This window comes from Parasteatoda tepidariorum, chromosome 2 (genome assembly GCF_982258835.1).
Source record: "Parasteatoda tepidariorum strain Cologne lab strain chromosome 2, Ptep-v5.0, whole genome shotgun sequence".
Taxonomy (NCBI): domain Eukaryota; kingdom Metazoa; phylum Arthropoda; class Arachnida; order Araneae; family Theridiidae; genus Parasteatoda; species Parasteatoda tepidariorum.
The window spans coordinates 64,995,072-65,006,729 of NC_141756.1; positions in this window are offsets into that span (position 1 = coordinate 64,995,072).

Genomic DNA, 11,658 nt, shown 5'->3' on the forward strand with positions numbered 1-11,658 from the left:
TTATTGTTGAGAATTAAAATGTTAAAATGCATTTTAATTAACTAACTGAAAAAGCAATTGTTTTTAAATTTTTGGAGGCAATTTAAAATTTATAAGAATTTTAGTAGCGAAAAATATTTAGACAAATTTTACTCAAATTTCTTTCAAAAATATGTTGCATACATAAAAAAAAATACATTTTCATTAAATATTGTTGAATATAGACACATAAAATGCACTAGTTCAAAAGAATTTTAATTTTGAATTAATTAAAATCGTTACATATAAATTTTTTAAGCAAATTTGTAAACAGAAGTGTCAAAAATTAAAATTATTGTTTTTTTTAAAAAAAATTATGGAAAGAACATTTTTAATTGCATGCAAATAATGTTGCATGCAATTAACGATTGCTTTAACAATATAATGGAAGAATGACAATGGACAAAATAATGGAAACACTTCGAAATTAAATTATTTTTTTATATTTCTCAAAAAAATGTTGAAAGAATCAGTTTATAAATTTAGAAATGTTTAGATCGCGCAATTTCTCATGCATATCAATGAAGTGTTTAAAACTTTTTTAAATTTGAGGTACCGACAATAAATTACAAACGGAAAATAATGTTTTTGAACACCCTATGCCACAAAATCTAGTAATAAATTTGTAACTGATAACTACGATTTTGGATACTTTATGGAATAAAATTGCACAAATTTTCGTAATCGTAGCTTAAATATTTATGGAGATATGGACGTTCTTTTTATTTTTCTTTTTCATTAAAAACTAATTTTTTTACCTTACGTTTCTTGCTATAAATTTGAAAATATTTAAATAAAATTGAACAAAACTCTTGAATCAATTTGAAATTTATTACAAAATTATTCCTTTAAACATATGAGAAAAATCTGATAAAAACTGCACCAGATATGAGTAATTTAAGTAAATCTTTTATACTGCGCATGAGCGAAAGAAATTTCGATTTTTTTTCCTTCTTAATTTTATAGTGAATCGTATTTAGCACCTAATAAAAAAAAAAGTCCGATTTGAATATCTAAGAAAATTTATAAAATTTCAAGCAGTTTTCTTAGTAGTTTTTTTCTCTTTAACAGAGAGCTTAAAATGGTAAGGTGTTTTCCATAAATTCCATTTTATACTATGAAATAATATTTATTGTAAATGACACCGTCATTGTTGGAGATCATTTCCCCATAAAAGTCTCTTTTCTTTCACATACCATTCTAATACCATCAAACTTTGTCGACCGGATTATCACTTGTTAATAAATCAAAATGAAATTAGTGAAAAAACCCTTATTGAGCTTTATTTTTTAAAAAGTAAAAAACTGCTTAGAAAATTGCTTGCAACTTTTTAAATTTTTAAAATATTCAAATCGTACTTTTTTATTAGTTGCCAAATACGGTTCACTACAAAATTTAGAAGAAACACACGCACAGTTTTTAATACATATTTCAATTACCACCATTCAATTACTTACCATTTTTTGAAGTAGCAAGGCATCTATAATGTAATGTGATTTTTTGTTGTTGTTGATGTAGTAAGAGCAACAAAAAAAAAATGTAAAAATGTTTTCTTCTTTTTTAACACAATGGCCACGTCATGGGTTACAATCGCTTCGCAAATTGAGCCTTCCAATATCAAAAATAAGTTGGGTTTTTTTCATTTCCATCAAAACTTCTAAACAAAGTAACAAGGTATGAAATAACAAAAATAAGCATGAAATGAATTTTTTCTTCTAATATTATTAATGAAAAACATTTTTAGTTTTGCATGATTCACGGAAAAGGTTTTAGACGATCAGAATCGCAACTGCTTCATGTAGTATATAACTTTTTTTTATCATTTTTGACCAATTACTACAATTATTTATAGTGATACGTGGTTTTCAGAAATTTATGTATTAGAGCTCTAAGTTTCTTTTCTAAGTTACAAAGTTAACATGAAGTTTTCACTAGAATGTGACTCATGCGTCAATCTTTAACAATGAGAGATAATTGAAACATTGCTTAATAAGTTAAAATTGTATTAACACATTTAGCAGTTTCACTATCTGTTACTGGTCAATATACTTTTTTTTAACTATTTCCACTGACACGAAGTTCAAATCAATCGACTATAACTTTCTTTGAAGAGTTTAGTGTCCCATGCTTTATAAGAATCGGGGTGATCTTCTCTGTATCTATAATATGAACTTCACTTCAAAAGTGTTTTTGATTTTCGTAATACTTGCCTGATGACGTGTACAGCACACCATTAGAAATTCTGCTCTAAAACCAGGAAGTACGTGGTACGTCGTTCTAATGTCAGCTATTAAGTCCCTTCTTATCTAACTTTGGTTTATGCATGAAATTTTCCCAAACATTACTATCTATTATTTTATAAATTGAGGTTAGACCTCCTCTTTCTCCCAAAACTTTTTTTTTTCAAAATTTAATTATAACAGTAGTGCCTTGAACCGTAATTTTTTTCAGTAAAATTTGTTTTCTTAGTTACAAAAATTACAATAAATTTGCACAATAATATGGGTCATTATGGATCAGTTTTTAAAAATGTGAGATAACAGAAAATTTGATCAATTGTTAAGTTAAAATTGTATCACTACATTTAACAGTTTCATGCTTAATGTTTGCCTTTTTTTAAAAAAAAAAACTATTTGCGCTAGTGAGTATAACTCCCTTACGAGGAGTTTAGTGCTCGATGCTTTAAAAAAAATGGAGTGATCTTTTCTATATATCTATGATAAGAACTTCAAAAGTGTTTTTGATTTCTGTGATAATCGCCTGCCGATGTGTACAGCACGTTATTAACTTGGTGATAACAACTTAATGCGCGTGGTACGTGTTTTCAGTTATTACTTCACTTTTTCTCTAAGTTTAATTTTTTACCGTATGTATAAAATTTTCTCAAACGTTATTAGTCAATATTTAATAAATAATGATCAGACAGCCTCATTCTCATGAAAATTTGCATAAAAGCGAACTATAATAGTCGGGTCGTTAACCGTAATATAGTGAAAATGGCTTAAACCTTAATATGGTGTTAAACGAAATAATTCAATCATTTAGATTAAACCATAGTGTCCTGTAATCATGTGTTAAAGAAGGTTTGGACTTCCATTAATATCCAACTTCTTACTAAACTTCACATCTTAATTAGGTAACAGCAGATTTGAACAATGTTATAGTTCAACGTAAACCAAATACATTTTACTATATAATAGAGTCATGTAATCCGATTCGAAGTCACTTAAACAATTAGGTTGCAGTATTATTTTTTACGAAATTAATTTATTATCATCTTACCTGAAACATTATTATTAAATAACTTTTGTTTGAAACTAGAACATGTAAAATCAGAACTTTCACAATCATATTACACGTCAGTGGCATTGCCAATGTGACATTAATTTAATTGAGGGTATGATAATATCATCCACATTATTAGCGTCTTTTAAACTTGGTTATTCATCTGATGAATTAGGGTTCAACTTTCTGTTACCCCCAAAAGAAAAGAAATTCCAAGAAAATTTGCACCAATGTGTTATATTTATGTGAGATATCTTTGAAAACAAGTGTCAGAAAGAAGAGCGATAACAATATGTCCACGTTTGCTCTCATAATAAAAGCCATTTAAAAATACGACTTCTTTTAAAAATTTGATTTCTCAGGAACTATCCGATCGATTTAACTCAAATTTTGTATTTTGCAATGTAAAATTACATTTTTTAAAATAATATTGCAATTCAATTTTTTTTACTATTGTTAAATAAAATAATACATATTTGCCAAAAGTAATTTTTTGCATGAAATTATCTTAATAAAAACGAATTTTACAATTGTGTGTAAAAATGTTTCAATTCTTTAGAGAATTCTAGAGATATGGCGAAATGCGTAAATAGTAAAATTAGCGGTAAGGACTCTAAACTTTAAAGCGCTTTCCTAACCAATCTATTAGGACCATATTTCCCAGATTGTGGTTATCCCCTACATTAACATACTTAAGGTCCCCTCTCAGCCACTAAGTGAGTCCTGAAACGTAAAAATCCGATTATTAGATTAAAGGTTATTCAAGGTTGCCCGTCTTTTTTTCGCGCCACTCTCAAAATCAAACTGAACTTCCAAATGAACGTTTTAATTATATAAGCATCGATTTGATGCGTATACCTAACCTATGCTGTCATCAAATGGTTTTATACATTGTATAGTCTGTATGATCGCTTTTCTTGGTAGCCAGAAACTATTCCAATAGTTGATACTAAACAGTAACAATTGCCCGAGCTTTATATAGTCGTTGGATATCCATGTACTGGGTACCTTAGACAGTCACTACTGATTGTGGAAGCTGATTTTGAAGTGATTTATTCCACTCTTTAGCAAACATGTTTGGAATTCATATATCACGTACAACTTACCATCAAACACAGGCTACTGGAGCGATAGAACGATGGCATCGTACTTTAATAACAGCAATCATTAGCCATACTTCCAGAGATTGGACACTGTTCTTGCCAACAGTTTAATTGGGTTTACGAATTGTCTATGAGGGCAAATTAAAATGCTCAGTTGCTGAAAAGGTTTATGGTGGAAATCAGGTTAATTTTTTACAGAAGCAGATATTTTTGAAAATGACTTTGTAATTAAACCGAAGCAACATATACGACTACTGAAACCAATATCAACATCAAACCATTTCAAACTGACACTTTATTAGACAATAGGACCCAGAGCAAGAGGCATGCCTAAGTGTACTGACATCGCCTTTGTGAATAGTTGTGTGTAGTTTTTATTTGTACTATAAGCTTATTTTTAATACTCACGATACTTAACTAGCTCGCCCGTTATATTTAATCAAAATAAAGAATTTATTGCACGCATTTTAAAAATTTAATGGATTTTTATTGTCTATATCAGATGAACTCAATGATGAACACTAGAGCCGTTGTGGCTCAGGGGATAGAGCTCTCTACTCCCAGTGAGGTGCCCCTTGTTCGAATCCCAGCGATGGCTTCTCGATAAGAAATCCTCCGCCGACTTGCACCGACCACAGAGCTGACGTAATAGGACGATATATATATCATTAGTGGTAGACAGATCATGAGTTAGTTTTTTTGCTATCTGGCTAACTTAGGGAGGTCTTCGTGGTTTTCCCATATAGCGCAAATGTAGGTTACTTCTATGAAAAAAATCTTTTTTCTCAATACTTGATCCAGGAGTTCCCTTGTCTTCTGGATTGGGTTCAAAATTACAAGGCTTGGGAGTTGAACATTAGCAACAGTAAACTCAGAACTGCATTGGCAATTTAACTCCGGCTATGAAATAAAATAAAATGACCAGCGTAAAAGTGGTAGCATGAGCGTGTATTACGTCACTAAATTAGTATTCCTGAAATCATCTGAAACCACATGTTAATTTCCCAGCTAGCAAACTAATATACTCAACTATAAATTGTTAAACTATAAATCTAATAAACTATAAAAACCTTTTCATTTAAACCTTAAGAGGAAAGTTACCTTAGATCTAGATAATTATAAGGTTTCTTCCCACAGGGTTTTGTAAGCTCAGCTAGTATTTACCTTGTCATGAGATTTTTGTTGACAATGTAATTTGCTTTTGTGACATCACTTCAATTATTGTATGACACCATAGCTCGAACTATTATTTATGGCTCTCTTTCTTTTTTTAATCAATTTGCTTTATTATTCCGGGGAAAAAATAGCCCTTTTAATAAGCGTGAGTTCCTTTGTTGCAAAAAAGTTTAGTGATATTTTAAGTAAAAATATGGATTGAAATGCAATAGTTACTTTTTTTACTAACGATTTTATTAATAAAAAAATAGATTCTTTTTTGTTCTGAGAAGAAAGAGAGTCAGTGTTCCTCTCTTTGTCTATAAAATTTCTATGAAATTTTTTTTTCTTGACAATAGCAAAAGTGTTAAAGCAATTTTTTTGTATAATAATGAAAAGTAATATTTAATATCTTCTTATTTTGTCAAAATGATCAAAGTGCAACGGTTAATTTAAATTAAATTTAATGTATAACGGTACTTTTTATTTACGCCAAACTAGACCTGCATAATGGGCAGTTGGAAAATGTCTGGGAACCATTACTGCAGATGATCTGGAGACATCATACATACGTCACACCCCGTTTTACAACTAGGACCGATTCACACACCATCCATCCATCCATCCTCATCATAATTGTGACCAGAATCAGAACACGATTAATCTCCGATTCAGTACCCCCAGAGGTGTTGATTTGTTATGGAAACTAGGAGGGTTTTGTGACCTTGACAGTTTTAGCGCACACCAGTTACCATTTGAGCGCGGGAAATTTTCGGTCGTCGGGGCTCACGACCTCTGGGACATGTGCCAAACGCCCTACCATCCAAGCTATACCAGCCCCTCGTACATTTAAAATGTATGATATTATGAATGTAGGAAAGACAATGATATTAAAAATATTTTTTTTAAAAATTGTTTAATGAATGCAGTCATTCCTAACATTTTCAGTTAATATATAATAACAAAAAGTTTTTTATAGTTATAATAACCAATATCAAATGATATAAAACAGGTATACCCTTACGAATTAGGTACTTTGCATATAAAAATATACAATATTATGGGTAAAGTAACCATTAGTTAACTGATGCAAAGCAGATATACCATAATTGAATAATCTATATCGTTAATGAATGTAACAAATGGTATTATAATTGCCCAGTCTATGAAATAGAATCAAATACCAAAGATTCTGTGGTGAAACCAATCTATAAACTAGTACCAAAGAGCCGATACAGTCGAACCGGTAATCCTCTGTGTTAAACCCGAATATCAACCTGAAATGTTCAGAATTCAATTAATTGCACATGTATGCACATTTTTGCAAAAAGGCTTCTTCTTTATCTTCTCTATAATCTCGAATTCTAATATGACGTTTGATGCAGTATTGCGTACGATGCTCTCATCACAACTGTATCTGTTTAGATATCATTGAAGGTTAAGTTTTTAAACTTGAAATTCCAACATGATAACTTAGAGCACATAGCATGTATATTGAATATAAGCATATAAATACATATATACATTGATTATACGCACATTATGTATACAAACGTATATTCAATGTACGTACAAAAATATATACACGCATTATATGTACAAGGGTACTGTATGTACACGTATTTATGACTATATGTGCATACACGCGAAAGCACATTGAAAATACTTAAACACATTTACGAACGCTGTATTTAAATACGTACTTACATACGGAGACATGTTCTATGTAGAAACGTCCGTAGGTGCTTTGTATTTGCATAAGTAGTTAAGTTGAATGCTCAGTGAGCCAAAAAATATGACCACACTGAATAACTTTTGATCTAAGGATTGGATTTTCATGTACTAGGACTCAATCTCAATGACTCGATGGGGTGACTTCAAATATGCTAATTTTTAAGTTCAGACGATATTTTAAGTTACGAAATCAGACGACAAAAACGTACTTTCTCTGAATAAATATACCTTTTTTTGACGGAATCGGATATCTGATCCCGAAAATATAAGGGGTTGCAGCAATTTGGGAAATATGGTCACAATAGTTTGGTCAGGAGAGTGGTTCAAAGTTTGGACTTCTAAATGTTAATTTTACGTTTTGCGTATTTTGCTACATGTCGATTACTTTTTAAGCGAATCGAAAATTTTTGCACACAATTATAAAGTTCGTTTATTCAAAGATAATTTCATGCAAAAAACAACTTTCACTAAACATTTATTATTTTTTGTTATTTTATTTAATAATGATTGAAAAAATTTTGAATTGTAAGCTATACAATTTTTTGTATCATTTTAAAGAATATAATTTTGCATGGCAAAATACAAATTTTGAGCTAAATCGGTTGAATAGTTCCTGAGAAATTGAATTTCGAAAAAAGTCAGGTATAAAACTGGATTTTTCTCTGGAACAAGGGTTAGGTATTTAAAATTCAATTTTTCTTCTTTTGTCAATTTTTGTATTTTGCCTTGTAAAATTATATTCCTTTGAATAATACATAACTTTGTATATCTTATGGTTAAAAAAATTTTTTAAACATTATTAAATAAAATAATAAATATTTACTGAAAATTATTTTTTGCATGAAATTATCTTTGGATAAACATAATTTATAATTGTATGCAAAAACCTTTCGAATCTTTCAAAGTTCTTGAGATATAGTGAAAAACGAAAAAAGTCAAATTAACATGAAGGAGTCCAAACTTTGAAGCGCTCTCCTGACCAAACTATTGGGACCATACTTCTCAGATTGCGGGTATTTTGGGGGTTAGAAATCCGAATCTGTCAAAAAGAAAGGTATGTTTATTCAGAGAAAGTACGTTTTTGTGTCTAATTTCGTAACTTAAAATATCGTCTGCACTTATTAATTAACATATTTGAGGTCACCGCTTTGACCTATTAAGATAGAGTCCTAAAACTTGAAGATCCGATTATTAAATCAAAAGTTATTCATTTTCAGGTCCGTTTTTTTATTTTGCGCACTGTATATGTGCACATACAGAGGTACGTTTCATATACACACATTGCTATTACATAGCACACACTCCATTAAACAATGGCCATGCACCGAACCCCCTTTTTTAGGGCTCTACCTTTTAATAACGAAGGCAGAAATGTCACTTTAATTCATTCCATGTCAGACGATGTGGACAGTTGCCGAACTGTTGCTCTCTCTTCAAACTTCCCCACAACAACCAACAAGAGAATTTTCACCCATGAAAAATGTAACATGCACCTTGCATAACATGCTAATTGCATAACATTGTAACATGCATATAATGAAAAATAATATTTACAAAAAGTTATTATTTTTTCATGGAATTATCTTTGGATAAACGAATTTTATAATTGTGACCGAAAATTTTTCAATTTTGCTTAAGTTCCTGAAATATGGCGAAATACGCAAAAATTAAAATTAACATCAAGGAGTGCAAACTTAAGACCACTCTCGAACGTGAAAATCCGATTATTGAATCAAAAGTTATTCAGGGTTGTCCGCTTATTCCTTTGCGCTCTGTATATGCATATACTGTATATAGTATAAAAATTTATGTATGCATGTACTTGTGAACGTAGATGCCTATATAAGTAATTGAACACATGCATATGCACCACTGTATACAATGTATATTAGTGTGCTCATAAAATATATGTAGAATGTATGTGCGTTTGTACATTCAATATACATACGAATGTGGGTACATACAAATTATGTAAGTATCAGCATACAATTATGTATGCATACTCGCGTATGTAATAACTATGTATTTACTTATGTATGTACGGTGTGCAAAAAAACGGATTGATTAACTTTTTATCACCTTGATTAACTTTTGATCTAATGATCGGATTTTCTTGTACTTGGATTTGATTTGAATGTTTCGAAGGCATAAATATGGAAATTAGTTAGTGATCAAGATATTTGAAGTTACGAAATCAGACATAAAGCGTACTCTTTTTCTTAATAGACGCACCTTTTTTTAATAAACACACGTTAAGTTCTCAGAAAAATACAGGACACAAGAGCTTAATTCAGATAATAATTTCAATAAAAGCTTTTTTTTTAAATAATTTGCCACCACATGAAATAACATTTCTTGTGAATATGTTAATTTCAATACTGCGTGAGCTTGCAACAATTATTCATGACTATTAGGAAAGTTTAGTCTATCTTTGGCAAATACCTTCTTATGTAAATTTTGAAAATGGGTTAAGAATTCCGTAAAAAAAAGTAAGTTAGTTTCGTGAAGATAAAAATCGTTTGTAATCTAATTTTTTTAGTATTAAAAAAATTACACCTCCTAAAAATTAAAAAAAAAATGGAAATTACTCATCGGTGATTCTAAACATAACAAAATTTTTCTGTTTTTGTTAAAATGACTGGCAATTTTTAAAAAAGTTTAATAACAAAGTATTTTAGTTATTTATCCACTTTAAAGTCAAGATACTTCTTATATTTATTTTCCCTGACAAGATGCCATGAAACAGTGTTTAAAATTACACAGTTTCTCCCAAGTGATGTAGGTCACTTTAATTGTGGCTTTTTTATTTTCTTTGGTGAAAAAGCTTACTCCTAACTCGTAGCCACTCCTACACAAACAACTGCATACTTTAAAAAAAATTGCAAGTTTAGCATCTATTTGGCACCTTGGCGATTGTAGTTGGCACGGCAGATCACAATACGGAAATATCCCGAAATATAAATAACTAATGAACACAATAAACTGTGAGCAAAAGGGAAAAACTAATATTTTTATATACGTTAATACCTATACATTAATATGCTTATTTAATTCTAAGTATTTTTGGCAACGTATTATTGTAAAGTAAATAACTTTCTTTCAATTTCTAGTAAAATCCCTGGTGATGGCCGAGACGAGTTTTTCTTATCTCTGGCCCATTTTTAATAAAATGAGATTTGTCACTCAATTAATTTTTCAATGAACTCATATTAAGTTCTTGATAGTTTTCCAACTCCATATTTTGCTTCTTCGAAAAGAATCAAAGAGGCCAGTCTCAACGTTTCTAGACATTTTTAAAATATGAATCAGACAAGTGAAATGCCGCAAAATCAAGACACAAGAAGAAAAGTTGAGACAGAAAGTAAAGGAGTACTTTTATTGCTAATAAAACACCTATATTTTCAAATTTGATTGCCGCAATATATACGCCGTTTGCATAAGCAGATGATATGAGAACACACTTTAACTTTCCCTTTTTCATATTTAGCTGATGTGCATTTTAAATCAACGTTTTTTTTTTCTTTCTGATAAGTTGATAAAAATAAGTTTCAAGTATAAAACCTGCGAAAAATTATAAACGATATCTCATTGAAGATATTGAAGTGTGTAAAAGAACAAAACATAGAAGGTTACGGAGTTCAATTTGAAAAAGAAAAAAGAAATTACTATATGCATTCTTTATTTTTTTTTCTATTTGAAATAAATCCAAAACCATAAGCTACAAAAACAATATTAATTAGGAGATATAATTTTTTTCTAACATTTGAATTTAATTATTTAAAGTTGAGCTTTTTCTTATGGTTTATCAATTGATTTATCAGAAAGAAAAAATTGTGAATGATGTTTGCTGTATCTAATTAAAACCGGGCAAAATATTCTAGGAATTGTAAAATATGTGAATTTATGAGATGCTAAATTATGATAATTTATGATTACAATGGGATTACCATACATGTATAGTACATTTAGCATATGAATAAGTATATATGGTGTTCTTCCATAATTTTGTTATGTGTATTTGTTACTTTCCCATAATTATTTGGTATTTTACCATAAGATCACCATAAAAGTAAGGTGTGTTTCAATACATTTGCTATATGTGTATGGTACATTTCCATAAGGGATTGTCTTGCCGCATAAATACCATACAGATATCTAAGGTTACCATAGGTTTCTGGTGTCTTGCCATATAAATGACATCCAAATCCTTATGGTTACCATAAGCCTATGGTATCCTGCCATATAAATACCATACAGATCTCCATGATTACCATAGACGTATGGTATCCTGCCTTACAAACTTCTATGGTAACCATAGGTTGCCATAGATTACCATAGGTTTCTCTGGAGTTCACAACCGTAA